This window comes from Rhinatrema bivittatum, chromosome 3 (genome assembly GCF_901001135.1).
Source record: "Rhinatrema bivittatum chromosome 3, aRhiBiv1.1, whole genome shotgun sequence".
Lineage (NCBI taxonomy): Eukaryota > Metazoa > Chordata > Amphibia > Gymnophiona > Rhinatrematidae > Rhinatrema > Rhinatrema bivittatum.
Genome location: NC_042617.1, coordinates 122,389,173 through 122,415,899, shown reverse-complemented (window position 1 = coordinate 122,415,899; position 26,727 = coordinate 122,389,173). Strand labels below are relative to the sequence as shown.

Genomic DNA, 26,727 nt, shown 5'->3' with positions numbered 1-26,727 from the left:
ATTCCTATACATGCTGAAGTAGCAGCACCACAAACTATAGTGTTGACATTTTGCCTCTTGGATGAACAGTCCTATTACCTATTTTTCTTTATAATTTTGTGGCCAGTTGTGTGCTAAACATTCTTTGCTCCTATCCATGTAGTACTGCTGTCCTTGAGCAGCAACCTCACAGATAGGCCTCAGCAGGTTTCAAGGAGAAGTCGGGGTGAAATCTGGAAAAACCAAAACATACACAGTTTATAATAACTTTTTTTTTTCTTTTGGTTTATCTTCATATTTTACCAGTGGTAGTGATTTTGAGGGGAGCCATTGTGAGGTCATCTGTACCTCAGCATTCATCAGACTGATTGGCATCCTTACCTAGCCCAGGCTCACTTGTTGCAAAGGTAATTATTGCTGTCAGTAAAGCTTTGCTATGGTAAGAGGAGTTTTGGAAAGCATTATGTTTGAACATTTTGTTTATACTGCCAGGCGAGCACAGCCTGTACTTGATAAGCATTCCCCAGTTAGCTGCTTGCTTGTGCCAGTGACTGGATGCCTGCTTTGTAGTTCCTGTGACAGACATGGCTGCATATGGAAATACATTAAAAAAAACAAAACAGAAAATGTCCTTTCAAAAAAAGCCAGGTTTTTTTTTAAATTAAGTCTTGAGTTGTAGTACTAATATCAACTTCATGTGTGCCCAGCAATCACTTACAAATGGAAGTGTAGTGGATTGAGCCATGGTTCCAGATTATTTTAGTGGCTGTATTTATTGCAGGGTTAAATTATATACTGTCTTATCTATTATGATATATTATTGTATTTAAATGTTTGATGTAAACCACTTTCCATCCAACTTATTTTGAGGAAGGCAGGATAAGAGTAGAACAAGGTAATTCTCTGAGAGAATGGAATCCGCCATCCAGTCTGCCCAGCAAGGGCAACGAAGTGCGCCCAGACTAACAAGCAGTTGGACACACATTTTGGATGCACCTTCATAACCTCCAATGCAATAAGGAGATCAGCGCATCCAAAAAATGTGTCCATACAAAGGTGTAGCTATAATAGCTCTCATCCCATGTAAATGCCATGTGGATGAGGCTATTAGCTATTACCCCGCAATGCTGAAAATCCTTGTGTGCCCAAAGGCACACTTTTTAACCCATAAAATGTTACGCCTACCTTGGAGCAGGCATAAAGTCTTACTGCACATCAAAGGCTCAACTCAAAAATAAAAAGAACCACGGAAAGCAGCACCATGCAAAAAAAAAAAAAGTATTGACGTGTATATTGTGCATGCATATTGTGCTGGTAAAATAGCTGCTGCAGGGGAAAAAATGGATGCTCGTAAATTGAGTGTCCATTTTCCTAACCTGTGCATAGCCATATCTCCGGGCATCTGATGCTAGGGATGCACAAATTATCCCTAGTGTGTCCTTTTTAGCACAGCAGCTGATTAGTTTATTGCATTGGGCACCCAGGAGAGGTGATTGTGCACCTAGTTTGGACGCACCTTTTTAGCGTGTCCATATTGCATCGGTCTGAAGGTTTTTAGAGTTGTAACTGCTGCTCCATGAAGGTTACTTCCTTGGCTTAGGATTATAACTGGTGCTCTCTGCAGACCACCCTGTGCTTTCTGTTTTTGGATTGTAATTGCCATTCTGTGTCTTTCTTGGAAGCACAATAAAATCATTTTAGTGCAGTTTTGGGTTGAGCAATTGCTCCGTGCAGGTTCCCCAAGTGTTTTGATACCATTTTTTTTGTCTCTCCCCCACCTCCTCTGGGAGGTTATTCCATACATTAACTACCCTTTCCATGCAAAAATGTTCTGAAACTACCTCCTTGTAGCTTCAACCTGTGACCCATACTGCCACAGCTTCCTTTCCATTGGAAAAAGATTTGTGTTAATCATGTTCAGATATTTAAATATCTGATCATATCCCCCTGACTCTCCTCTTCACTAGGGTCTACATGTTCAGGCCCTTCAGTCTCCTCTTGTATGTCTTTTGGTGCAGAACCCACACTACTTGTGATTGCCTTTCTCTGGATCACTTCTAGCCTTTTTTTTTTCCCTCCTTGAACACAAAATTCTAAATGAGGCCTCACCAATGACCTCTACAGAGAGCAATATCCATTTAGATTTTGCTTATTTCAGTACCAAAGTCTGAAACATTTTGATTATAATACAAATTATTTTAGCAAAAAATAAAAAAGTTTGGATTTAATAACTATAAAATTCTTGTCTCATTTAATGTAATTTAAAACCATGTATTGGCTTCTGAAGCCTTTAATTTTAAAATTGTATTTGATTAATCAGATTGAATTTCAAATGTCAAGTAGTAAATTCTCAGCACTGCCTATACTGAATTTTTGGCACAGTTTATGAAAACTTTGTTTCCATTTTGTCTGTGACATTGACATCTATGGGAAGGGAATCACGGTGGGCAAGAGGACAAAAAGAAACCATTAGTGCTGGTGAAGGAGATGCAGGTGCCTGGAGTTACAGGGTTCCTTGGGACCTGCGAGCTGAAGAAAGAAAAGGTGGCATAGTCACCGGGTCCAGGGAAGCCACTAGGGGAAAGAGTAGCCCCATATACTCTACCACCCTTCCCTTTTCTTCACCTGGAACAAATGCAGCACACATACAGGAGCTCCTTGAGGGTGTGTAAAATGGGTGTACATGATGATTATGGAGTTAACAAAAAAAAATGCACTCTTAATTAGCCATGCAATTCTAGTCTTGTTTATTCTAGGGGTCAGAAAGCAGGTCATTGTAATAGGGGAGGGAACCTGGGCAGGGCTATGCAAATTCTCATGTATATCAGTGATATATGCGCGTTAGAGCACTACCGCAGCTTAATGCATCACCCAATTAGATTGTGAGCCCTCTGTACAAAAGGAAATACCTAGTCAGGCCCTTGGGTGCCAGGCTGTAGGGGTGCACCAAGGGGGCAGGGGATCCCATCCCACCCAAAAAAGAAAAGGCTCTACAGCCACTGGGCATACCTATCCCGCCTGGCGGCAGAAGAGGAGGCTCACAGCCTCAAGGGGAGCCCATCCTGCCACGTAGCTGAACTGGAGAGGCTGCATCGGCAGTCAGGCCACACAGCTGAAGAGAGGAGCAATAGTAAACAACCTATGTGGTCAAGGACAAGAGCCGTGTTTGCTCCCAAGGAAGAGAGTGGGGCCTCCTGCTGCATGGAAGTCCAAGAAGAAAGCTGCTGTACCAAAAAGGGAGAGAGAGTGTATGCATGTGAGCATGTATGAGTGCATCTGTGTGTGAGAGCATATAGGGAGAGTATGTACGTTTGTGAGCGTGTGTGGGGGAGGAGGCGGGGAATGGAGCCAGCGTGTGTGGGGGAGGAGGCGGGGAATGGAGCCAGCGTGTGTGTGTGTCTGTGAGGATGAACGCGTATATATGAGGAAGGAGAAAGTTTGTGCACCTCCCTTCCCATTACTCCACGACAATCTCAGGTTGAGCCAAAGTCAAAAGTTCCATGTATGGAGAGTGATTTTTTTTTTTAATCCTTATTGATTTTAATTATAGTAATCTGGTGTTTGATGTGTATGCTGGTTTGAAATATTGTTGGTGTTTAGGAAATATGAGTTTTTAATTATTGGATGTTCTGTTCATCCAATATTTTGAAATATGAATTATTTTATTAGTATGGTTTTACTATTATGATTGGTTTTTTATATTTCTTGATTTTGTTTTCTCAGGAATGCTTGTTCTTCCATTGGTGCACTACATAGTCTGACTTGTTGTGGTTTCCAGTTCAGTTTGACTGCACTTTTCCATTTATGCTTTGACACTTTATTCTATGTTTGGCGAGGGTCTATCTTTTTTTCTACATGTGAGATGGAGGTTAAATATTATGCTAATGTGTTTCATTGTAGGGGGTCTGTAGAAGTTTGGTTTGTTCTGTTTTCCTTATAGGAGGTATATTGGTGTTTTTAGTGCCTGGTATGTTTGCAGAGTCACCTTTTCATAGGGTTGTACCTGTTTGCGTGCTGGCAGCTAGTGCTGTTTTGGAAAACGAGGTTTATTATATTGTAATTTAGTTTGCTCATTTATGGCTTTCTGAGGACCAATCCCACCCCCAACATGCATTACAATAGTGTTCCAAGTGTCGTTTTTTTTAGCGCTTAGGCAGGGTTTTCTGGTTGACACCATAGCAGTGCATGTAAATATAATACACATGCGGTTGTGATATTTTTATTTCAAAAGATTGTACTTTGAGTATCCTTTTTCATGTAAAATCTTTTATAAATGCATAATTTGAAATTGTGTGTGGAGAGACCATGGTGGGGGGAAGGCTGGGCACAAAGCTGTAAGATTCACTTAGGATGCCTACTACCCTTGCACTGACCCCGATTAGAAAAAGAATACAAACAAAATGTAAAAAAAAGACAGCCCTCCCAGCAAGAGGTGGTGACATGCTGGCTGGGTTCTTGCCCTTCTTCATTGGTGCCATGTGGTGATGCACTGGCGGGTGATGGTGGGGGAGAAAGGAGGGGAGACAACACAAATGCATTGGCCCCTGGGTGCCGGAGACCCTCGCTGCTACTCTGCCTCCAGTACCTGAATGTAATACGCTTTGAAGTGTCTGAAAGGCGGAAGATAAAATCACGTTAAAGGGAACAATGTGTGAGGTGATCAGATTTGCAGATGACGCACAATTATTCGAAGTTGTTAAAACGGCAGTGGTTTGCGAGGAACTGCAAAAGGATGTTGTGAGACTAGGAAACTGGGCATCTGCATTGCAAGTGAGAAGTGATGTTCATTAGGGATGTGCTTTGGCCGAACCTTTTAGTTTGGCCTTTGTTATTGGCCCGCCATGGGAAATTTCGGTTTCCCGCGGTTCAGGCCTTTTTTTTTTTTTTGTCGCCCCGAATTTCAGGTTAGGGTGCACTAATGGGGAGTTAGTGCATGCTAAGCCCGAAAAATGGAATTTCTCGAAATTTCGGGGAAATTCCCTTTGTTTTTCGGGATGGCTGAAATAGGACGAGTTAGACAATTTCGTTGACATTGTCTAATTCGTCCTAGATGAATGCACATCCCTAATGTTCATAGGGGAAAAACAATCCCTACTACAGGTACACTGTGCCTGGTTCTGTTTTGGGAGTCGCCATCCAGGAAAATAAATCCTTGGAGTCCATGTGGACAATATATTGAAATCCTCAGCTCAGTGTGCAGTGGCTGTTAAAGGAAGCAATGTTAGGAATGATTTGAACAGGAATGGACAATAAAATGGAAAATATCGTCATATTGCCCTTGCTGTCGAGCCATGATGTGACTGTACCTTGAGTATTATGTGCAGGAGGCTTCACAGACTAGTGCTGCTCAGCTTGGAAAAGGTGACAGAGTGGACATGACAGTTTTATAAAATCATGAGTGGGATGGAGCAGGTAGCTTAAGGAGTATTATGTACCCTTTCAAATAGTAAAACGAGGAAATACTCCATGAAACTAATAACCAGCAGATGGAAAACAGATCATAGCAAGTACTCTTTCACTCGGCGCACAATCAAGCTGTGGAATCTGTTGCCAGAAGACCAGGTCCAGGGGACTAGCATAGCAGGGTTTAAAAGTGGTTTGAAAAAGCTGCTGGTGACAATATCCATCAAAACATAATTAGCCATGTAGATTAGAGACTGCCATCTCTATCCCTGGGAAGAAGCAACATGAAATAGAGCTATTTTGGGGAGGATCTGCCATACTTGTGACCTGGACTGGCCACTATCTGAGACAGGATGCTAGCCCTTGACAAAACTTGATCTCGTCCAGCATGGCATCTCTTGTGTCCTTAAGGTGCACGAAGAAACCTGCTGGGCATCAGAAAACCCAAGAAATGTTAAGGCAAAATGAGGAAATCTAGAAATAAGACAAAAGGAACAAAGGCAATATTTTGGGTAATCCAGCTAGTATTTCTACTTTCACAAGCTTAACAATTCCAACTGTTTTATGCAGATGGTTATTAATGCTTTCAGAACCTTTTATCATGTTCATTATGTGTACAAATGTATGAACTGGAAGCTACTTTCAAGCACACTGTCTATCATTTGTCTGTAAGCAGTGATAAAACTGTTATAAGTAGAAACATATTTTTCTCACCACCAGATACGCATTTCTCTCTTCTGTTTTGTGTAAACACATTTTATGGTGGTTTTGTGAGGAAACATTCCCTCTATCTTTGTTTTGCTTACACTGCAGTCCATTTGAGTAACAGATTTGTAGGAAAGCAGTGCATGGTTAAGTGGGACTGGATGCTATATCCTGGTGGCCACTTAACTGACTTATGCTAAGAGAAAATCATAGGTCCATAGAGTTCAGCCATCTAATTTCCTTCTCTGGTTGTTTGAACGTAGAACTATGCAACAGAGATCCAGTCTTGATTTGCCTTTCCACCTTTCACTGTACTAAGTTTGAACTCTTTCTGAACATTGAAGTATAAAGTTTTTTTCAGGAAAGGGATCATGTAGTCATGTGATTTTATTGTACAGTATCATATGCTGATTGCTCAGACTGAATCATAGTCATAAAATTACAGCTGCTTTTGACCCACCTTTATGATTCAAATTGCATATTAAATGACACTAACATCAATAGTTTGTTTTCAGAGCTTGTGACATTTTCTTATCTTTTTGGGCATGCTCAGACCATTATCGACAATGTGGTGATGTCAGTTTTCCTTAGAAAGTCCGAGATAACACAGGGATTGAAATCCATGAACACAGTGTCAGAATTTGAAAACTCAGATTTGGGGGGAGTGGAGGGAGATTTCCTATTCTAATGTATTGGGGGGGAGAGAGGATTTATAGGAGAACAGTGTAAAAACATTTTAAAAATGATTTTAAGAGCTGCCCAAACAGTAGTGCACCCGGACCCAGGAAGGGAAGGAATATGGCTGCCATTATGGATGTGGCCATTTCCTGCGTCGGAAGTACCCCTTTAGCTAGAGAGCCTGTAAACAGAGGATCAAAGATGGAGGGGTAACAAAAGGGCATTAAAGACTTGGCAAGAATCATAAAAGTATGAGCAACTCTCTCTCTATAGGCAAGTGTTAAGAATAGGTAAACTGGATAGGACACAATTTTAGCTATCCATAGTTCAGGTGGGAAGGAGGAAGAGGAAGCAAAAGACGCATTTTTTCTTAATTTAACAAAATAGAAATCTCCTTTAAATTGCTATGTAAATTACATACCTTAACTTCTATTTCCATTTTTTGCCTTGGTTTGTGTATTAATGTTCTGCCAGCTGAAAAATAATTCATTCTATACATATAACTAATTCTGTAACCTTATGGCATAGTCTAGGCAGTCCATGGTTGGGTGAGTAATTGGGAAATGTCTGCCAAGAGGACTGAGAGAACTCCTAGTGATCAGGGTCAGTGCAAGGCTGTTAGGCAGCTTAGAAAAATCTTCCGTCTTGCACATCCCTCAACAAGATTTTATTTACTCAAATTTAGCAAATGGTACTAACAAATTTCAAAGAAATTATAATGGGTAAATTGTTGGTATAAATCATTCAATAAGCAGTAACCATAAATCTCTTGAATACTGTGTACAATTCTGGTCGCTGCATCTCAAAAAAGATATGGTTGCGATGGAGAAGGTACAGAGAAGGGCAACCAAAATGATAAAGGGGATGGAACAGCTCCCCTATGAGGAAAGGCTGAAGAGGTTAGGGCTGTTCAGCTTGGAGGAGAGACGGCTGAGGGGAGGCTATGATAGAGGTCTTTAAGATCATGAGAAGTCTTGAACAAGTAGATGTGTCTCGGTTATTTACAATTTCAAATAATAGAAGAACTAGGGGGCATTCCATGAAGTTAGCAAGTAGCACATTTAAGACTAATCGGAGAAAATTCTTTTTCACTCAACGCACAAAGCTCTGGAATTTGTTGCCAGAGGATGTGGTTAGTGCAGTTAGTGTAGCTGGGTTCAAAAAAGGTTTGGATAAGTTCTTGGAGGAGAAGTCCATTAATGGCTATTAATCAATTTTACTTAGGGAATAGCCACTGCTATTAACTGCATCAGTAGCATGGGTTCTTCTTAGTGTTTGGATAATTGCCAGGTTCTTGTGGCCTGGTTTTGGCCTCTGTTGGAAACAGGATGCTAGGCTTGATGGACCCTTGGTCTGACCCAGCATGGCACCTTCTTATGTTCTTTTCAAAATAAGATAGTACCTGCTAAATAAACATAACAGTAAAATTTTAAAATCACAATGATGATCTTTCCTGAACAAGCTTATAAAAATAAAAAACCCTACATTAGACACGAGGTCCATATTCAGTAGGCTGGATAGTGGACAAGATAGCCAACTAAAGTTAGCTGGATAACTTGTGCTGGATAGTCAGTGGGATAAACATCCCATTGAATAGCCCCAATTAGTAATCCAGATAACTTTAATTGTAATGGATATTTCTTTAAATATAGTCAATTTATTCCAGTATTAAGAAATATTTCTCCTACTGATTTATTCAAGTTGTATGTATCTCAAATTTTAAAGGTTCCGGAAGAACTTACACCAGCAATCACTAAGGCCTATTACTTATACTCCACTGAAAATAATCAAGAGATTATAGAAGAACAAGATTTACTTGATTAACATCTTTGCTGGATTCATCACAAGAATTAATAGTATCTCATTGCAGACCCCTTCTTGTCACATTATCTTTCTTGATGAATAAGAATAACATTTTCAAACAATATTTCAGGAATAATCAAGCTTTATTTTTTGGACAAAAAGTCTGGTGATATCAAGACTTGGTGAAGCAGATGCAATTAAGAAGGAAAATCTTTCTAAACTTGAGGGAGAAAGCAGTACAAAAGGGAGCAACTTTCAAATTGCAATTTCCATGCAAGTGTTTGCTTTATCAGGGGCAGTGTTATGTATTTTTTGATCCAATACAATTGAAAGCATTTCTGGACACTCACTCTAGTCCCACATAGGCCTGCTGTTTGGGGTGTAATGTAAATAGTGGGTGGACTGTTCAGATTTCCAGGTATTCTACATTCAGATTTTCTATCTGTTATCACTCTAATTACATGCTCTCCAGGTATTTCTTCTATTTGACTATAATATAGATGTTAAATTATGAGTAATTTATACTATTGGTTTTGTAAATTTATTAGTATTTCTGTATGATAGGAAATTTCATTAACAAGTGGATGCTTGTAAATTTTATAAAAGCATAAATAAAAAAAAAAAAAGCCAATTTATGTATAAAGTTATTCAGCTATGGTTAACTGGATAATTTTAGACTTAATTGGCTATATTCCAAAGGTCTAAAGTTATCTATGTAACTAGCCGAATATACCTGAAATGTAGCTAAATTTGCCGGATCACTCAACCCCTCCCCAGAATGCCCCGGAACTCCTGTATCCAGCTAAATTATAGTTAAATAACTAGTCTAATTTAGTGTGTGTGTGTCTGAATATGCCAAATGTGCACTTTAGACAGATAACTTGAGTTGTCTCTCTGAATGGTTTCCGAATATGGACTGCCCCGTTCTTAAATTTTTTTTCATAATGTATTTCAGAAATGTCAGTGTCTGATAAATGTGGCCTCTCTGACTTTTGGGGTTAGACTGGAAAAAACAAAAATGTATAAATTTGTAAATTTTAAAAGAAACCTGTGACACCTTGGCTGAATGTAATCTCTAAATGGCTGGCTGGGATGCTGCTCGGCCCACTTGCCATGCCCCAGATGTACCTCTTTAGGGATCTTGCTGTTCCACATCCCTACCTGCCATGATATAACATGTATAGTTGTCTTATTTTTTTTTAAGCAAAACAAATATGTATTTAGACTTTAATTGTTTTTAAAATGCAAATATGTTGATGCCTGTCCTGGGATGTAAACAGACGTGATATGTTTTTACATGAATGCCGGTATACAAAAATGAATAAAAATCTTAGGAATCTTGCTATTAATATAACTATCTGCCATTTTATATAATGTACCATCATGGGCATTTTGGTGCCTCTGTTTGCTGTTTGGATCTCAGCCTAATTATCCCACCCTATTTGTTGGTTATACTAGGGTGTGTTGTCCCTGGAAAAAAATACAAGTTTCTCATCCTTCATCTTGCTATCAAGGCGAGTCTAGACTTTTGTGCTGTTTGTGATTTGTCGTGCTTCATACCTTGGTGGTTTAGACACCTATGTCCTGGTTGTGATGGACAACATGTGCTTGTAGTGTGTTCAATTCACTCCACTGTCTTGTGGGTCAGTGCTCATCGGTATGTATTAGCTTTTCATTCAACCACCACAGTTCAGGGGCGGATTGCAGGAAAATATCAGCCTGAGGGATTTTTTCAAAACCGGCGCACAGGCTAAGTGACTCCTGTGTGTTCTTTAGATACAGCATATACTTCAATAGCTCCCCAAACCTTTGAGAAGGTGCATCATGTGTCCTGGAGCCTGGCAGTCTTAATCCAAAAGATCTCCAACATAAATTTCACAATGTTCCTAAATATCTAAGTAGTAGAGCATGCCTTAGACCAGAGATGAGCAAACAGCTGCAGGCCCCCATCCATCCATCCATCCATCCATCCATGCAATTGGTTGGGTTCCCCAATAATTTGGTTACATATCTCACATATATAGAGAGCTAGACAGACACAGACAGACATCTATCTCCTGGATTCCTGACCTGGTGGAAAATGTCTTCCCAACCAATCAGGTAATGAAACAACTATACTGCTATCCAGTGTCAGACACAGACACAAATGCTCAGTAATGAAGATTTTCAGATTGAGGAAACTTTATTGGCACATATATGCATGTGCATTCTCTCAAACACACATGTACACATGCACACACTCTTATAGACACGTGCATGCACTGCCTGTATGAGAGTCTTTCTCTCTGTCTCTTTCTCTGTCTCGCTCTCGCTCTACCTCTCGCTCTCTCCTGATGTGCTCACAATTGAGTGACCCAGCACTGACACATCATTATGTAAAGTTCTTGCTTGCTACCAGCCTTTTCCTAGCCTGCAGCAGCCCCCTTCCATTCCTATTCCCACTCCTCTGCATTACACTCTCCAGTAGACTCACTGGTTGTTCCACAGCCCCTCTGAGTTCAGCCCAGCTACCTTACACTGAAGCTTTGTCAACACTGCACAGGCATTTCCTCCTGACTCACTCTCTCCCTTTTTGTGACTCTAGCCTCCACTTCTCTGGCCCCCTACGCCATTCCTACTGACACTGTGCTACAGATTATGGTGCTTTTGTGGTTTCCTAGGCTCTGCTCTGCCTTGCCCATTTAATCTAGGGGAGAGGATAAGTAGTGATCCATGTTATTCCTCTGGGGCTTAAAAAAAAAATTGAAGCCCTGGCCAAGACTGGGGAGAGCTACTGACTGAAAGTAGCACAGCCACAGAGTCTTGCTTTCCCACATGGCGATAGTGCAGCTAGGACTGGTGCAAAGGTATTTTTAGAAGGGGTGATCTGATCACTAGTTGCTTTTACAGCTTTGATGGGGAGCTCCTCAACCTTAGGGTAACCTGCATGGAGCAGCAGTTAGATACCTTGCTGGCAGACTGGATGGTTCACTGTGGTCTTTATCTGCTGTCATTTACTAATGTTAATATTAAGAACATAAGAAATTGCCATACTGGGTCAGACCAAGGGTCCATGAAGCCCAGCATCCTGTTTCCAATAGTGGCCAATCCAGATCACAAATACCCAAACATTAAGTAGATCCCATGCTACTGATGCCAGTAATTGCAAAGGCTATTCTCTAACTCAACTAAGTCAACCCTAATACAGCCTTGCACCTAATCCCTGGCCCTGTTCCTGCCCTTCCAATTAAAAATTATGCATTTAGAACAGATTTTACATAAAGATATTCACAGTACAGTCTTCTGAGGTAAAAATATCACATGTATATTATATTTACATGCACTGTTGTGGTGCCAACCAGAAATCCTGCACAAAAAAACAAAGGAGATGTGGAATTCATATGGTATTAGACCTTTTATCACATTTGTTGGGTGTGGGCTTGATCCTCAATCATGAGAAAACAATTACAACTACAATAGATCAATAGTGTTTGGGTAATTGCCAGGTTCTTGTGGCCTGGTTTGGCCTCTGTTGGAAACAGGATGCTGGGCTTGATGGACCCTTGGTCTGACCCAGCATGGCATGTTCTTGTTGTGGAGCGCTAGGAGAGTGGTCCCACTTACCAAGAGGTGTGTGTTCTTGGGCCACGGCTCGACCCCAGAGGAACTCCGAAGAGGTGCCGCAGTAGGCGAGGCATGCCAGAGTATGGGCTGGACAGGAGCGAGGCTGGACTGAAGACACTGACCCTCCTCCGGACCTGCACGCTTCGGAAGACCAACAACGCAATGATGGTCTTATGAACAGTCCTCCGACTGTTCCAAGCCCTTTCGGACCTGCCACAGGGTACGGCAAGAAGCGGCAGGCCGGATGCAGTTCAGGGCAGCGGAGACCGGAACATGGAAATTCAGATGAGACTCGGGGACGAGGTATTTGGATGCACAGACGTAGACTCAGGAACGAGGTACTAGGCTTTCAGAAGATTCAGGAATGAGGTACAAGGCTTGCATCATGAAGCACCCTACTCAGCTCGCCCATGGGGCTGGTTGTGGACCATGACATGGCTTGCCGCGAGGTACCAAGCGTGTGGAAGACTCAGGAACAAGGAACCAGGGGTTCAGGAGAGCAAGACAGACTCACGGACTTCAGGATCAGGAGAAGCAACATCAGGCTGGATCACGGATATCAGGAACAAACATCTGGACTGGAACACAGGTACTGGATCAGGAGACAGACCTTACGGCTGGCACACAGACATCTGGAACAGCAGGTGAACAGCAGCTCTTTATTCTCTATTTCACGCTACCTATCTTTCCCTCTCTTCTCCTGTCTCCATTACCCCCCTCCTCTTTCTGGCCTGCTCCCATCCCCGGCCCCCTGTTCATTGTAATTCCTCCTTTAATTGAGTTACTTGTAAACCGGCGTGATGTGCCATACGAACGTCGGTATATTAAAAACTGTTAAATAAATAAATAAATAAATATCAGACAAGACGAGGAGCTCCAACGAAGAACAGGAAACACAGGACCTTGAAGTGCTGGAAAAAGGACTCCTGGAGCGAAGGACAGCAGGATCCCAGGAGTGACCAACTCCTTGCAAAGGCAAAGCTGGAATGGACGCTGAGCCCTTTTGTAGGGCTGAAGAGGGCAACACCCAGGGAGGGGTCAGCAGGGGGCCACACCTGGCTGGCCCTTGAAGAGGGGGGAGAGAGGCGCAGGCCCGCGCCCTAGGAAGCTGGAGAGCGAAGAGCAAGACAGGCTGGTGGTGTCCTACCAGCCACATGGAAGGCCCCAAGAGCAAGGTAGGCAGCAGGGGCAGCCCTGCCCAAAAGCTGGGAGAAGACAGGCTGCTGGAGCACATCCATGCAGTGAAGATTGGAGCAGGAAGAGAACGAAGGCTTCAGGCTGGTGGCGTCCCCAGCCATGGAGAGCAGAGGGCTGCAGGGACGGCTTCCCTGCCGGGCGAGGACCCTGGGAGTGACCAAGCACGCCAGGGAGAGCCAGAAGCAGCAGCAGGGGTCCCAACCGTGAGGGAGAGCTCGTGGCGGGTCGGCCCCGCTGCGCGGAGCAAACAGCAGCTGGGGAGGAGCCCAAAGACAGCGGCACGACCGCCGCAAAGAGGACAGCATCAGCGGCCCGACCGGCCGCATGAGGTGAGGAGCCTGCCCGCGCTCCTCGCGGGCAGGACCGCAATACTTATGTTAACCTCTGTATGCAGTGCAAAATGGAAAAACACCACCATTCCTCATAGAATATCAAATAAAATCAAGAAATATAAAACATAAAATCAATAAGAAAACTATAGTAATGAAAAGAATAGTTTAAACCTTTTTTTTTTTCTTAGTTTCTTAAACTCCATTACAATATTTCAAAACAGGTACATCAAATAAAGATTGCCTGCTCTTCATACTTGGAACCTTTTTGATTCTAGTCACTCTGAGATTATAATGGATGAGTTAAGAGTGGAGGGTGCATACAAGCTTTCTCTTTCATACACACACACATAGTTGTATTCGTAGTTGGAGGTGGGAGAGTCCAGGCAAGGGACTCATGAGAATAGGGACTGGATGGGCTGTCCCTTCCCTCTTGATGCAAGAAGAGGCAGGCTGCAAGGCCCTGAGAGTTATTTTTTATTAATTTATGCTGTCATCAAAGCATGAGGGGCCCAGTAGTAGAAGAGGCATTCAGCTGGCAGTGAGGTAACCACGGGAGTATTCCTTGCTGCCTCCTGCCCAAATAGGCAGAGTATGTGTGATGGCAGGAGTCTCACCGCTGCCATGAAACCAGTGGGAGGAGGGTGGAAAGATCCTAGGAGAAGAAGGCCAGGAACCATCGCTGTAGCGATTGTAGTGGAGAGGGGAACAGCCCAAGAAGCAGAGAGATGGCCAGGAGTTACTGCAGTGATCATAGCACATGAAGGGAGCAACAAGTCAGGAGCTATTGTGGTACTTGTAGTGGGTGGAGGGAGGAACGGCCCAAGGAGAGATGTGGGTTTAGAGAGGGAAGAACAGTCCGAGGAGCTGAGAGAATTGGGTGGGTGGAGGGAGGGAGGGAGGAATGACCTGAGGAGTGGGGAGGCCAGGAGCTAGGGGGAAGTAGGGCTTGAAAAGCATAGGCCCAAGGCACATTGTTATGGAGAATGTCAGGGGAGGCTTCCACTAGTAAGAAGAGTTGCTGCAGGGCCTGGTGTGGGCTGCTGCGAACAGCAACCATGTGTCTAAACAGACCGGCCCACTGGGGCATGCCCGAAGCCCCAGTAGGCCAAGCTGCCTCTAACAGTTATACAAGTAACAAATGAAACCATAAGTGATTTTAATGAGCAATTTACAGTTTCACTGTACCGGCCATGTGTGCGTGCCTTGATCTTACAGTTTGACAGAAGCATATCCTAGACTTCTGGTAGGGTCAATCACATTCTTCCTACTGAGATAAGCATTCCCTACTTTGGCTGTCTTTGAGCTTTTTTCCAAATTCTCTTCCCCTACAGCACTTGCCAGTTCTTGCTCTTGCCCTGGCCATACATTTCTTTGTACACCTGCTGCATCACTCCTCGGGCATTTGATACCATTCTTCTTCCACCACACTGTGCACTCTCATGTATATAGTTATAGTTGCAGTTCTGTTGCTTTGCATCTACCCATTGATGTTTGTTATATGTAAGGGCTCCTCCCAAAAGTTAATTGTATTTTTCCTAGTTCACTAAGTTATCTGTTACATGTAAGGGCACCGCCCAAAAGTTTTTGTTTATTGTGAACCGATGCGATGTGCGAACGGATATCGGTATAAAAGAGATGTTAGATAAATAAATAAATAAACCACATCCCTCAAGATACACTCAGGGCTGCATTTAGGATTATGGTGCCCATAGGCTGAATACTGTGATCTAGTTGGTGAGCTTTACTTTAAAATCATTGAATAAGTTAATTAAGAGTGAATAAGGATGAGAGTTTTCTTTGGCAGCACCTGTCACTTGGAATCAGTTACCATTGGAGACGTGGCAGGAGAGGATTACTTGTGCTATTAAAAATTGAAGACCTGGCTGGAGTGAAATTCCTTTTATTTATAAGAGAGGGTGGATTGAGATTTTGTCAGATCTTTTGTTCTGTTTGTTGGTGTCATTGTTTTTATTATATAATATGCATAAAACATTAATACATGTTAAGTTGAACACCACTTTGATCTTTGGATCAGAAAGCAGTATATACGAGCTAATAAAATACCTTGGAAGGGAAGTTGTTAACGGCAGGAACAGGGACTGGCACAAAAGTTATTGTTCATGGATTCCTTGCAGCTCACCCAGCTGTATCTTTGTGCTAGCTGCATTCTGTGATCAGTAGGTGAAAGGGAGTCTCGCCCTCTACTCCAGCAGTCCAATTCATTAGAATATGATAATGGCTATAATGTAATCATAGGCGCAGTAGGGATGCAGTGCAGGAAAAAGTGGGCATGCTACATGGTCAATCAGCATGAGCAACACCATGTCAGCTTTTATATGCCACCACCCTGTGGCCACAGATCCATTGCTATGCTGGGCATGTGAGGACATACAGTCATGACCTTGCCAAAGTGGCTCAGCCTTTCCTTTTCTACCCACCAATCATCATGCCTAGCAAATGGGTATTTTCAATGGTAGTGGACATCACTGTTCACTGCTAGTGCCAAAGTTAATGGAAAAGTTGGTCTTCACTAAATTAATCCTTCCTCTGCTCTGCTCTATTTCCCTGAATTTCCATGCAAATGGCAGAGGACTAAATACTCAACTACAGTTTACCAGTGTCCATGCTTTTTGCCACCTTAGCCTTGCTGTGTTGTAGTTTTCTTCTTGCTGCAGCTCATGCCAGCTTCTCTTTTGGTTCAGGACTTTGTTGTGCTAGTGTACCACTGTTCCTATCCTGTCTGCTTCTCCTGCATTGCCCCTCTCTTGGATATACTGGGTTGTTGGTCCCAAAAAGAAGGAAAAACACCTCCTTCCACACTGTCTCTCTTCTAACTTATCACCTTGCTGTGTGTTAGTGTCTGACCTACTCCTCTCTCATTGTACCTTGGGGGAGAACTCCTTCCACTGTTAGTACTGTTTTACCCCTCTTATGGTATCTTGAGATGTTCATGCTACTTTCTGCTGTTCTGCCACTGTCTGTGCTATAGAGTTTTAATGCCCTGTTGGTAGTGCTTTGCCCTGCTTTGGGTTTCTTGGGATTTTGATGTTACGGTTTTTCCTGTCATATGCCTTACTCTATGCTTTGTTAATACCACTGTACACTCTACTCTGTTCTATACTCCATGCTTGGGAGTTTGGCGGTCAATGGGCTTGCTCCGTGCACCTCTATGCCTTGGGGTGCTGATGCTCTTCATGCTGCATTGCTGTGCACCTATGGTGTGGAGTTTTAACCTCAGTGATCTCTTGGTGCCTTGGGGTGTATTTGCCTCTGCTATCTTCAAAGTTCTTTTCAAATTCCTCTAGGGTACGTGCTAACTATTTGTCTTGATTTAGGGAATAGCTACTGCTATTGCTGGCATTAGTAGCATGGGATCTATTTAATGTTTGAGTACTTGGCAGGAGCTTGTAATCTGGATTGGTCACTGTTGAAAACAGGATGCTGGGCTTGAGGGACCCTCGGTCTGACTCAATATGTTAACTTCATATGTTCTTGTGTCATGCCAATCTGATGCTTTACATGCTGTACTACTGGCTCGTCCCTTGGATATTTATACCACTGTTGGTATGGCTTTGCCTCTTATTTATTTTTGTTCTGGTTTTTTTTTTTTTTGGGGGGGGGGGGTTGATGTTTTACCACCCCTCAATATCTGGGGTTGTTGATACATGTGTGCATTTTTTTCCATCAAATGTGACTATCTGCTATGTGTGTTTGTCCATCCTACTGGGTGTATCCAAACACTAAAAATTCCTAGCTTGCTGCAATATTCTTCACTCTAATCCTTGAGGTGTTGATGTCACTCTTTTTGCTGTGTTGCTCTGCCCCTATGGTGTAGGGTTTATCTGATCATTGTGCGAGGAGGAATTTTTTTTTTTTTTTTTGCAGAGTTCATGTAAAGTAACAAAGTTGATTTTGTGGTAGTCTGCACAATTTTGTGGAAAATGTTACTTTTATGTTTGTAAACTGCTGCAACCTTTGAGTTTGCTATATAAAAAATTTTAAAATAAAGAAACTCCAGTACTCCCAATGCTTTGTGCCGCTTTTGGTGCCTTGGAGGTTCTAGCCAAGACCACTGCTACTTGGTACTATATTTTTCTGTCAAGGTGATACCAGGGAAGATTGTCAAAAAAAAAAAAAAAAAGACTAAGTGTACAGCTTTGGAAGAGATGAGCATGGCATGATGAGAGAGGAAGTGGCACATACACCTATCCAGCAAAATAAATGTTAATGATCAGATGTGACAGATCGCCGGCTTAAACCTCTCACGATGTCAAGAATGATACTCTGGTGTCTTGGGATGTTCATGCCAATGTTAGTGCCCTTTGCCCCTCTTGGAACCTTGGAATATTCTTGCAATTGTGCTGCTTTGCTCCTCTCATATTGCCTTGGTGTGGACTCATGGCTCAGACAATAGTGCTGCAATTTAGGGATTGGGATTTAGATCCCAAACTCACCAGGACCAGTTAGGCCTATGTGTACCACAGAGGAAGATGGCTTCCTCTGTGTTAGCCTCTGCTGGCCAACAAGCAGTGCTGTGTTTGCATGTCTAGCTCTGTCCATTATCCCCTAAGCAGAGGTATAGTCACAGGTGGACTTTTGGGCCCTCTTCCCCCTCACACTTAGCTTTGGCACACACCCCTAGCAGCAAGATCATGTCCTATCTGAGACAGTCCCTTTAAAAGTATAGGAATTAAAGAGCCTGGAGGTATTGAAATCAATGCCAGTCAGTGATCCCCTGTACCCATAAGGAAAATTTGAACAGGAAACACCATTTCTCCTCAGCTAGACTAGTTTAGTTTACTTAATTTTAATATACCACTCATTTAGATAATTGAGTGGTATATACAAAAATATCAATAAATATCAATCACTCTTAAGCATACACATAGCAAATATACAACATTAAACTGATACACTAAAAAATATTCAAAACAAAACAGTTAAAATACAAATTCAAATTAACTAAGACTAATCATTAAAAGCCTGAGTAAAAAGCTAAGTTTTAATGGCTTTCCCAAATGTAGAATTGTTCTACTGTAGTTCAATGTCAAGTGGCATCTGATAGGGAAGAGAGGATTATCTAGTTATCTCCAAATTCATCTCAACTGGAGAAGGAATTTTAAAAAAAAAGCCTTGCTCTGAAGAACAAAGTATCCTTGAAGGAATATGTGGCATCAATAAATTAAACAGATTCCAGTTGTGACCGATAGAATGATTTGAATGCAAAGCATAAAATCTTAAATTTTATCCAGCAGGTAATTGAGCACCAGTGCGGTTTCTTTAAAACAGAAGATACGTGATCATAATGCTTCAGACCATGAATCAATTTGGCTGCCATACTTTGAAGTATGGCAGCCAAACTGAATTTACTGGGAGCCAAATTTCAATTTAACGGGAGACCAAGGTATAAATTGATTCATTAGACCCACCATGGTAACACTAAGGCAAGGACTAGCAGTTTCAAATCATACTCATTCAAATAAAAATTCTTTAGCCTGTAAAACCCTCCCTGCCCGCATTCAAAAAAGGCATCAAGACCTGGTTGTTCAGGCAGGCCTACCCCGAAACCAACCCCCTTTAGACACCTGCCTCCCCCGCACCTTAACTCTGGTCCAATAAGAATGTCTCTGTATCCAATAATCTGCTGTAAATAAGTTAATCTCTGCTTTTGGTATTTTATATTCTGTTGTAAATAACTTGCTAATCAGTTTTGGTTACTCTTCTCTACCTTCTTTGCTGCTCTCTTCTTCCTCGCTGTCTATCCCTCCCTCCCCCCGCTCCCTTTTCTCATGCCTGCTCCCTGTTTTTTGTAATTCCATCCTGTCTCAAGTTTATTGTGAACCGGCGTGATGTGCCTCACGAACGCCGGTATATTAAAAGCTGTTAAATAAATAAAAATAAAACAATGATAAGACAGGCTAAAAGAAAATTTGAAAAGAAGCTGGCCATAGAGGCAAAAATTCATAATAAAAATTATTTTTGAAATATATCTGAAGCAGGAAGTCTGAGAAGGAATCGACTAGACCATTAGATGACTGAGGGGTTAAAGGGGCACTTAGGGGCGGATTTTAAGAGCCCTGCTCGCCTAAATCCGCCCAAATCCGGGCAGATTTAGGCGAGCAGGGCCCTGCGTGCCGGTGAGCCTATTTTACATAGGCCTACCGGCGCGCGCAGAGCCCCGGGACTCGCGTAAGTCCCGGGGTTTTCAGAGGGGGGCGTGTCGGGGGCGGGACCGAGCGCAGCGCCGTTTTGGGGGCGTTTCGGGGGCGTGGTTACGGCCCGGGGCGGTCCGGGGGCGTGGCCGCGCCCTCCAGACTTGCCCCCAGGTCGCGGCCCAGCGCGCTAGTGGCCCGCTGGCGCGCGGGGATTTACGCCTCCCAGAGGGAGGCGTAAATCCCCCGACAAAGGTAAGGATGGGGTTTAGACAGGGCCGGGCGGGTGGGTTAGGTAGGGGAAGGGAGGGGAAGGTGAGGGGAGGGCAAAAGAAAGTTCCCTCTGAGGCCGCTCCAATTTCGGAGCGGCCTCGGAGGGAACGGAGGTAGGCTGCGCGGCTCGGCACGCGCCGGCTATACAGAATCCATAGCCTTGCGCGCGCCGATCCCGGATTTTAGTGGATATGCGCAGCTCCGCGCGTATCTACTAAAATCCCGCGTACTTTTGCTTGCGCCTGATGCGCCAGCAAAAGTACGCCTATTCACGCGGTCTGAAAATCTACCCCTATGGGAAGATAAGGCCATTGAGGAAAGACTAAACAAATTCTGTGCTTCGGAGTTCTGGAGATGGTTTTCAAAGGTGATTATTCAAATGAACTGACCCAAATCATGGTGAACCTGGAAGATGTAGTAGACCAGATTGACAAACTGAAACATAACAAATCACCTGGACTGGAAGGTATGCATCCTAAGGTTTTGAAAGAACTCAAACGAAATTTCACATCTATTATAAGTAATTTGTAACCTAAATTAAAATCATCCGTTGTACCTGAAGACTGGAAGGTGGCCAATGTAACCCTGATACTTAAAGGGCTCCAGACGTGATACGGGAAACTATAGACCAGCGAGCCTGACTTCAGTGCCAGGAAAAATCATGGAAACTATTATAAAGAATAAAATTACAGAACATATGTAACACCCCCTCAAGTATTATGCTGCCAAGGGAGAGGGGCTGCACAAGAAGAACCCCCACCTGCACCTGTGGGTATGAGTGTCAGAGTGGGGGGCTGCGGGTTACGTTAGCACCTCTGGGATAGATAATCCAAATGCCCCGAACCTCTCTTTTATAGGTCCCTGTGGTTCCCACCCCACCCTTGGGAACAGGGTACAGTGCAGAAAATCACCACTCTACTGTAAACATTTGTTTACTATTAACAGGTAAGTAGAATGATGCATACAGCGATGATACAGCAAAAGAAGGGAAAATAATTACTAGCACGAGACAATAAGCATAACAGTCACGAATGGTCCAATATTACTTGCTATTAAATCTAGCAACCTGCAGAGTTAGCCCTGACAATGATCAACTTGTTTACCCAAAACTCTAAGGGTAATTCTCACACCAGTGTATCAGAATGTTCTACTGTTCCTCTCATAGTCCCCAGTCCAAGAAGTGTATACCCTCTTAAAGCATAATCAATGAAGGCTTTATTAGTTGAAACGTAGTGGCACTCTCTGGGGAAGATCCAGTCTTACGGGCCGATACAGTACACTCCGGACGCGCGTTTTCCGCCCCTTACTGAATAAGGGGTAAGGGAAAACGCGTGTTGATGGCCCTATTAGGTATTCACGCGCGATTCAGAAAGTAAAATGTGCAGCCAAGCTGCACATTTTACTTTCAGAAATTAGCGCCTACCCAAAGTAAGGCACTAATTTCTTCGGGCACCAGGAAAGTGCACAGAAAAGCAGTAAAAACTGCTTTTCTGTGCACCCTCCAACTTAATATCATGGAGATATTAAGTCGGAGGTCCTGAAGAGTAAAAAAAAAAAAAAAAAAATTTGAAGTCGGTCGGCGGCTGTCGGGTCAAAAACCGGACGCTCAATTTTGCCGGTGTCCAGTTTCCGAGCCCGGGGCTGTCAGCCAGCAAAATTGAGCATCGGCTGTCAAACCCGCTGACAGCCACCGCTCCTTTTGCCCGTTTCTACCACCAGGCCTCATTTAAATACTGTATCGCGCACACAGGAGAGTGGCCTGTCTGCACGCCGGGAGAGCGGACTTTACTGAATCGGCCCGTTAGAGAGGCTCCAAACAAGGGGAAACATGCCTGTTACCCGCCCTGATGCAGGGAGTGAAAATTCAGGCCAGGTCTTTACTAACAGTAGTGTTTATCTGGCAGCTCACTGATGCAACAGTCTGATGTCAATATTGCAAGGCAGGGACAAAGAACAAAAGCATAACCTGTTGTACTATTGCTGCTGAACAATTTAGGGCTATTTAGCTGGAATGGGTTCTGCAGTGTGTGTGTGTGTGGTGGGGGAGACGTAAACTCAAGGCTCCTGGACTCTCCTTCTGCTGTGCACTCTGTCTCCTGGTAGCTGTGGGAGGAGGGGGGATCCTCTCCAAAGCACAGCTCTCTGATATCTCTCTCTAACTGTTCTCCAATGCTGATATCTCACCTCTTTTCTCTAGTTCCTTTAATGGTTTAGCTCAGCTTGATAGCTAGGCTCATTACCCAAAAAATGCAGCACTGATTCCTCGTGCCTTAGGCTGCTTTTTTTTCTCTTTTCTGATTGGCCTGAAGTTCTCATCCTCTCTTCGGGTAATGAGCTGGCTCCCCATTGGCTCATGAGAGTAACTGAACTTCCTGTGCCTCCTGTAATCAGATACCAGCTGGTTTCCCGTCGATAGCAGGCTGAATTAGCCCTGCTGTCATGGGACTGTCCGTCAGGCCCGGGAGGCGGAGCTTCCTAAGCGATGTCAGAGCTTTGCTCTGAGGCTGCGCGTGGGTTCCCGCGCCGGATTAACAGTTCTCCTCAGTCTGTTTTTCCGCGCGCGGGATCGCACGCGGAGCTTCTATACTCCTCAGTATAAATAACAGATACCAGTAAAAAAAAAAAAAAAAAGAAAAAATGTCTGACACACAACGACCGCCGAGACCCTCAGGATTCAAACCATGTGAATGCGGCAAGGTAATGTCCATTACGGACACACATTCCCTCTGCTATCGCTGTCTGGGGCCAAACCATGACACTGATAATTGCCCTTCATGTGGCCGTATGTCTCCGAGGGCACAAAGAATGAGAGCGGAAAAGATAAGAGTGCTAACACACCTCCGTGAGACAGCTAACAGTGTATCGGACACAAAATCTTCTCCGGGTCCGGGAACTACTCCTCCTCAAACGCAGAGAGGACGTTCCACAAAACATGTTAGCCAACACAAATTAAAATCTAAGAGAAATGAGGAGCGTAGGCACAGGGATCGCCCGCCCTCACGACTGAGATCCTCTTCAAGATCGAATAGCTCCCCCTCAAAGAAGAAAGCACTTACCAAACATTCAAAACAGCCATCTACTGACGCGACTCAGGGGGCAGTGAGGCAGAGCGAAAAGGCGCAATCCGGCGCCGTGAAGGACGGCGCAGCTCTCACTGGCGCGAGGCACGCTACTGAATCCCTTCTCAATGCAAACCACGTGAGCCCGACGCACCGACGCGGCGCACCATGTGACTCCGTTCAGCCAGTCACGGCGCACCACGGCGCTTCAGACTGCTCGAGCCGGCACGGCTCAAATGTAAATAAAAAATCTCAACGGGGAACCTTAAAGAAACAGTACCCCCTTCAATCGAAAGTGAAAAATAAAAGAATAAAAAGGATTGGGGCAGACAGGGATACACAGTCTACACAACCAACAACCTCAGGTCACACAAGACCTGCAGCACATCCCATTCGTACTGTCCCTTCACAGTCACCTCCCCAATGGAACACTACAGAGGAGTCGGACGTGCCCTCTTGTTCCTCCTCCTCCTCCTATTCCTCAATGGGCAGGTCATCTAACCTTACCCATTCCAAATACTCAAAACAAACATCTTTTCAAGAACCACTCAATAAAAAGAGGAAAATGTCTAAAGATGCTGAACCTGCACAAAATCCTGCCTCTCATACTTCAACAGGCAACAAACCTCAAATGACAGGGCAAGCACAAGATGCTTTTCATACACTGTCATTAGCCTTATCTGGATTTTTTGAAGCCATGCAAGCCTCCTATCACATGCCAACATCTGTAGATGCTGAACGTCAGTCCACTTCAACCCACACTATAAATCCTGGAATTCAACAGGACACCTCTCCGAGACCCCGGGGTACAATTACTCTTTCACCGCCACATCACAACCCACGTCTACCACTTCCGCAATCCTCAATACCACATGATGGTACACGAGATGCACAGCATACGTCTCATAGTAATTTACATTCATTAGACACAGATGTGTCTCCTGATTCTTCCACAGGATATCCGTCAGATCCAGAGGAAGCTTCCCAGGAGCCTTATTCTCCTCCGGAAGATTTAACTTACCCAAAATTCTTGGAGAAAATGGGAACGGCTTTAAACATTCCTATCCAGAAGATACCGGATCCGAGAGCAGACACGCTTGATCTGTTAAAAATATTTGATGTGCCAACAGAACCCACTGCATTACCCTCGCATGCAGTTTTGAATGCATTGTTGGAAAAATCATGGGAAACTCCCTTCACAACACAAGCTGTATCCAAGAAAATAGATTTAAAATATAAGATACAAAAATCTCCATATTATTCCACCTCCCAACTACCTCATGCATCACTTGTAGTTGAATCAGCAATGACTAAAGCACGGAAACAGAGGTTACATTCTACATCTCCTCCTATCAAAGATCTTCGAACCCTAGACGACTTTGCAAAACGAGCCTTTCAAGGAGCAATGTTGGGAGCACGTATAAGTCATCATCAATTTTATCTGGCGCAATACTTATTCAATTGTGTACAACAGCTGAAGACGGAACACAACCTGGTAGGAGTCACGCCCCTCCAAGATATAGAAGAGGCCATACGCCATCTGCTATGCACGGTATATGAAAATTTTGATACGACTTCCAGAGTATCGGCAAGTGCCTTGGCAGCACGTAGGCTGGCATGGTTAAAAGCTAGTTCCATACGTGAAGATGTTCACACCAAACTCGCCAACTTACCGTGTCGAGGTGACAACCTCTTCGGAGACAAACTACAAGACACAGTAGCACAACTTAAAGAACAATCGGTGGCGGTACAATCTCTTACTACACCTTCAACGTATAGTACTAATAGGCGATACTTCCCCCAATACCGTCGACCTACGTTCCAACGTCGACCATACCGGCCATATACCTCTTATCGACCACAACCTTATCAACCACCAGCCAGACAACAAAATACTCAAAACCAGTCTCGACGAGGACGTCCACGTCCACAACGACAACAACAACAACAGCAAACTACGCAATCTAAACCAGTGCAATCTTTTTAGTGATACCCCCGCCACTACCACAAAAAGTCATTGCGGGAGGTATTTCCTCTCACCTACATCAATGGGAGACCATAACGACAGACCAATGGGTCCTTCACATCGTACAATATGGATATCAAATCCCCTTTCACCTACTACCCACCCTACCACATCCACCACCAAAGAATCATCATCCCCACACGATTCAAATGGAAATGGAATTGACAATATTATTACAACAACAAGCAATTCAACCTCTTCCCAAAGGGTCATGGAATTCTGGTTTTTACTCCCCGTACTTCCTCATTCCGAAAAAGTCCGGGGATCTACGTCCAATTTTAGATCTACGGGAACTCAACAAATTCATAGTAAACGAAAAATTCAAAATGATATCTCTCAAATCAATCTTACCCTTAATACAACACAAAGCCTGGATGTGCAGCATAGATCTAAAGGATGCATACACCCACATTCCAATGCACCCCTCTTCATGGCAATACCTCTCGTTTCGAGCCAACAACAATCACTTCCAATACAAAGTACTACCGTTCGGACTCTCGACGGCTCCCAGAGTTTTCACCAAATGCATGGCAGTGGTAGTGGCACATCTCCGTCAACAAGGGATCATGATTTTTCCATACCTGGATGACTGGCTATTGGTAGCAACAGATCCCACCACACTTCGTCAAAATCTTTCGGACACCATTCATTGCCTGAACACGCTAGGACTTCAAGTCAATTACCAAAAGTCTCAATTACAACCAACACAGATCCTACAATTCATCGGAGTTATATTGGACACCACCAAACACAGAGTGTTCCTTCCACAAGACAGGAGACTGACCATGAGACAGATATTTCTCCATTTGCGAACGCTTCATACAACATCAGCCCGCCAAATCTTAGTCGCGTTGGGTCACATGGCGGCTTCCATTTACACAGTCAACAACACCCGTCTACACATGCGCATACTTCAATGGCATCTACGACGACAATGGACACAACACTCACAACCTCTCTCTTGGAGGGTAACTCTTACGACACCCATGATCACTCAACTCAATTGGTGGCTCCAGAATCACACCTTGACCAACGGAGCACCGTTTACAGTACTACCCCACAATGCCGTAGTCACCACGGACGCCTCCAAGAAAGGATGGGGAGCACATTTCAATCATCTCCAGACACAAGGCCTCTGGTCGACCATAGAAAGGACTTTTCAAATCAACCTTCTGGAACTCAGAGCGATTCGTTACGCACTACGGACATTTCTTCCGTATTTACATGGCCACAGAGTAATGATTTATACGGACAATCAGGTAGCAATGTTTTATATCAACAAACAGGGGGGAACAGGATCCTGGCCCCTATGCAACGAAGCCATAAAGATCTGGAATTGGGCATGCCAGCACTCCATCTACCTACAAGCAACCTACATTCCGGGCATAGCGAACACTCGAGCAGACAAGCTGAGTCGGGTGTTTCATCCCCACGAATGGTCACTGAATCAAGACGTAGCAGACTCGATCTTTGCAACGTGGGGATACCCGTCCATCGACCTCTTTGCAACCGAACAC

At 43.8% G+C, this 26,727-nt stretch overlaps 1 protein-coding gene across 8 annotated transcripts in view; it reads left to right on the top strand.

Annotated features, from left to right (window-relative positions):
• Positions 1-26,727, top strand: part of LOC115087033 — a 139,883-nt gene that overhangs the window by 23,040 nt on the left and 90,116 nt on the right. The window contains exon 3 of one of the 8 annotated variants that reach the window (XM_029593680.1): positions 286-386. The exons of the other annotated variants lie outside the window; for them this stretch is intronic. The gene's annotated coding sequence lies outside the window, so the exon portion shown is untranslated. The remainder of the gene's footprint in view (positions 1-285; positions 387-26,727) is intronic. 8 annotated transcript variants of the gene reach the window in all.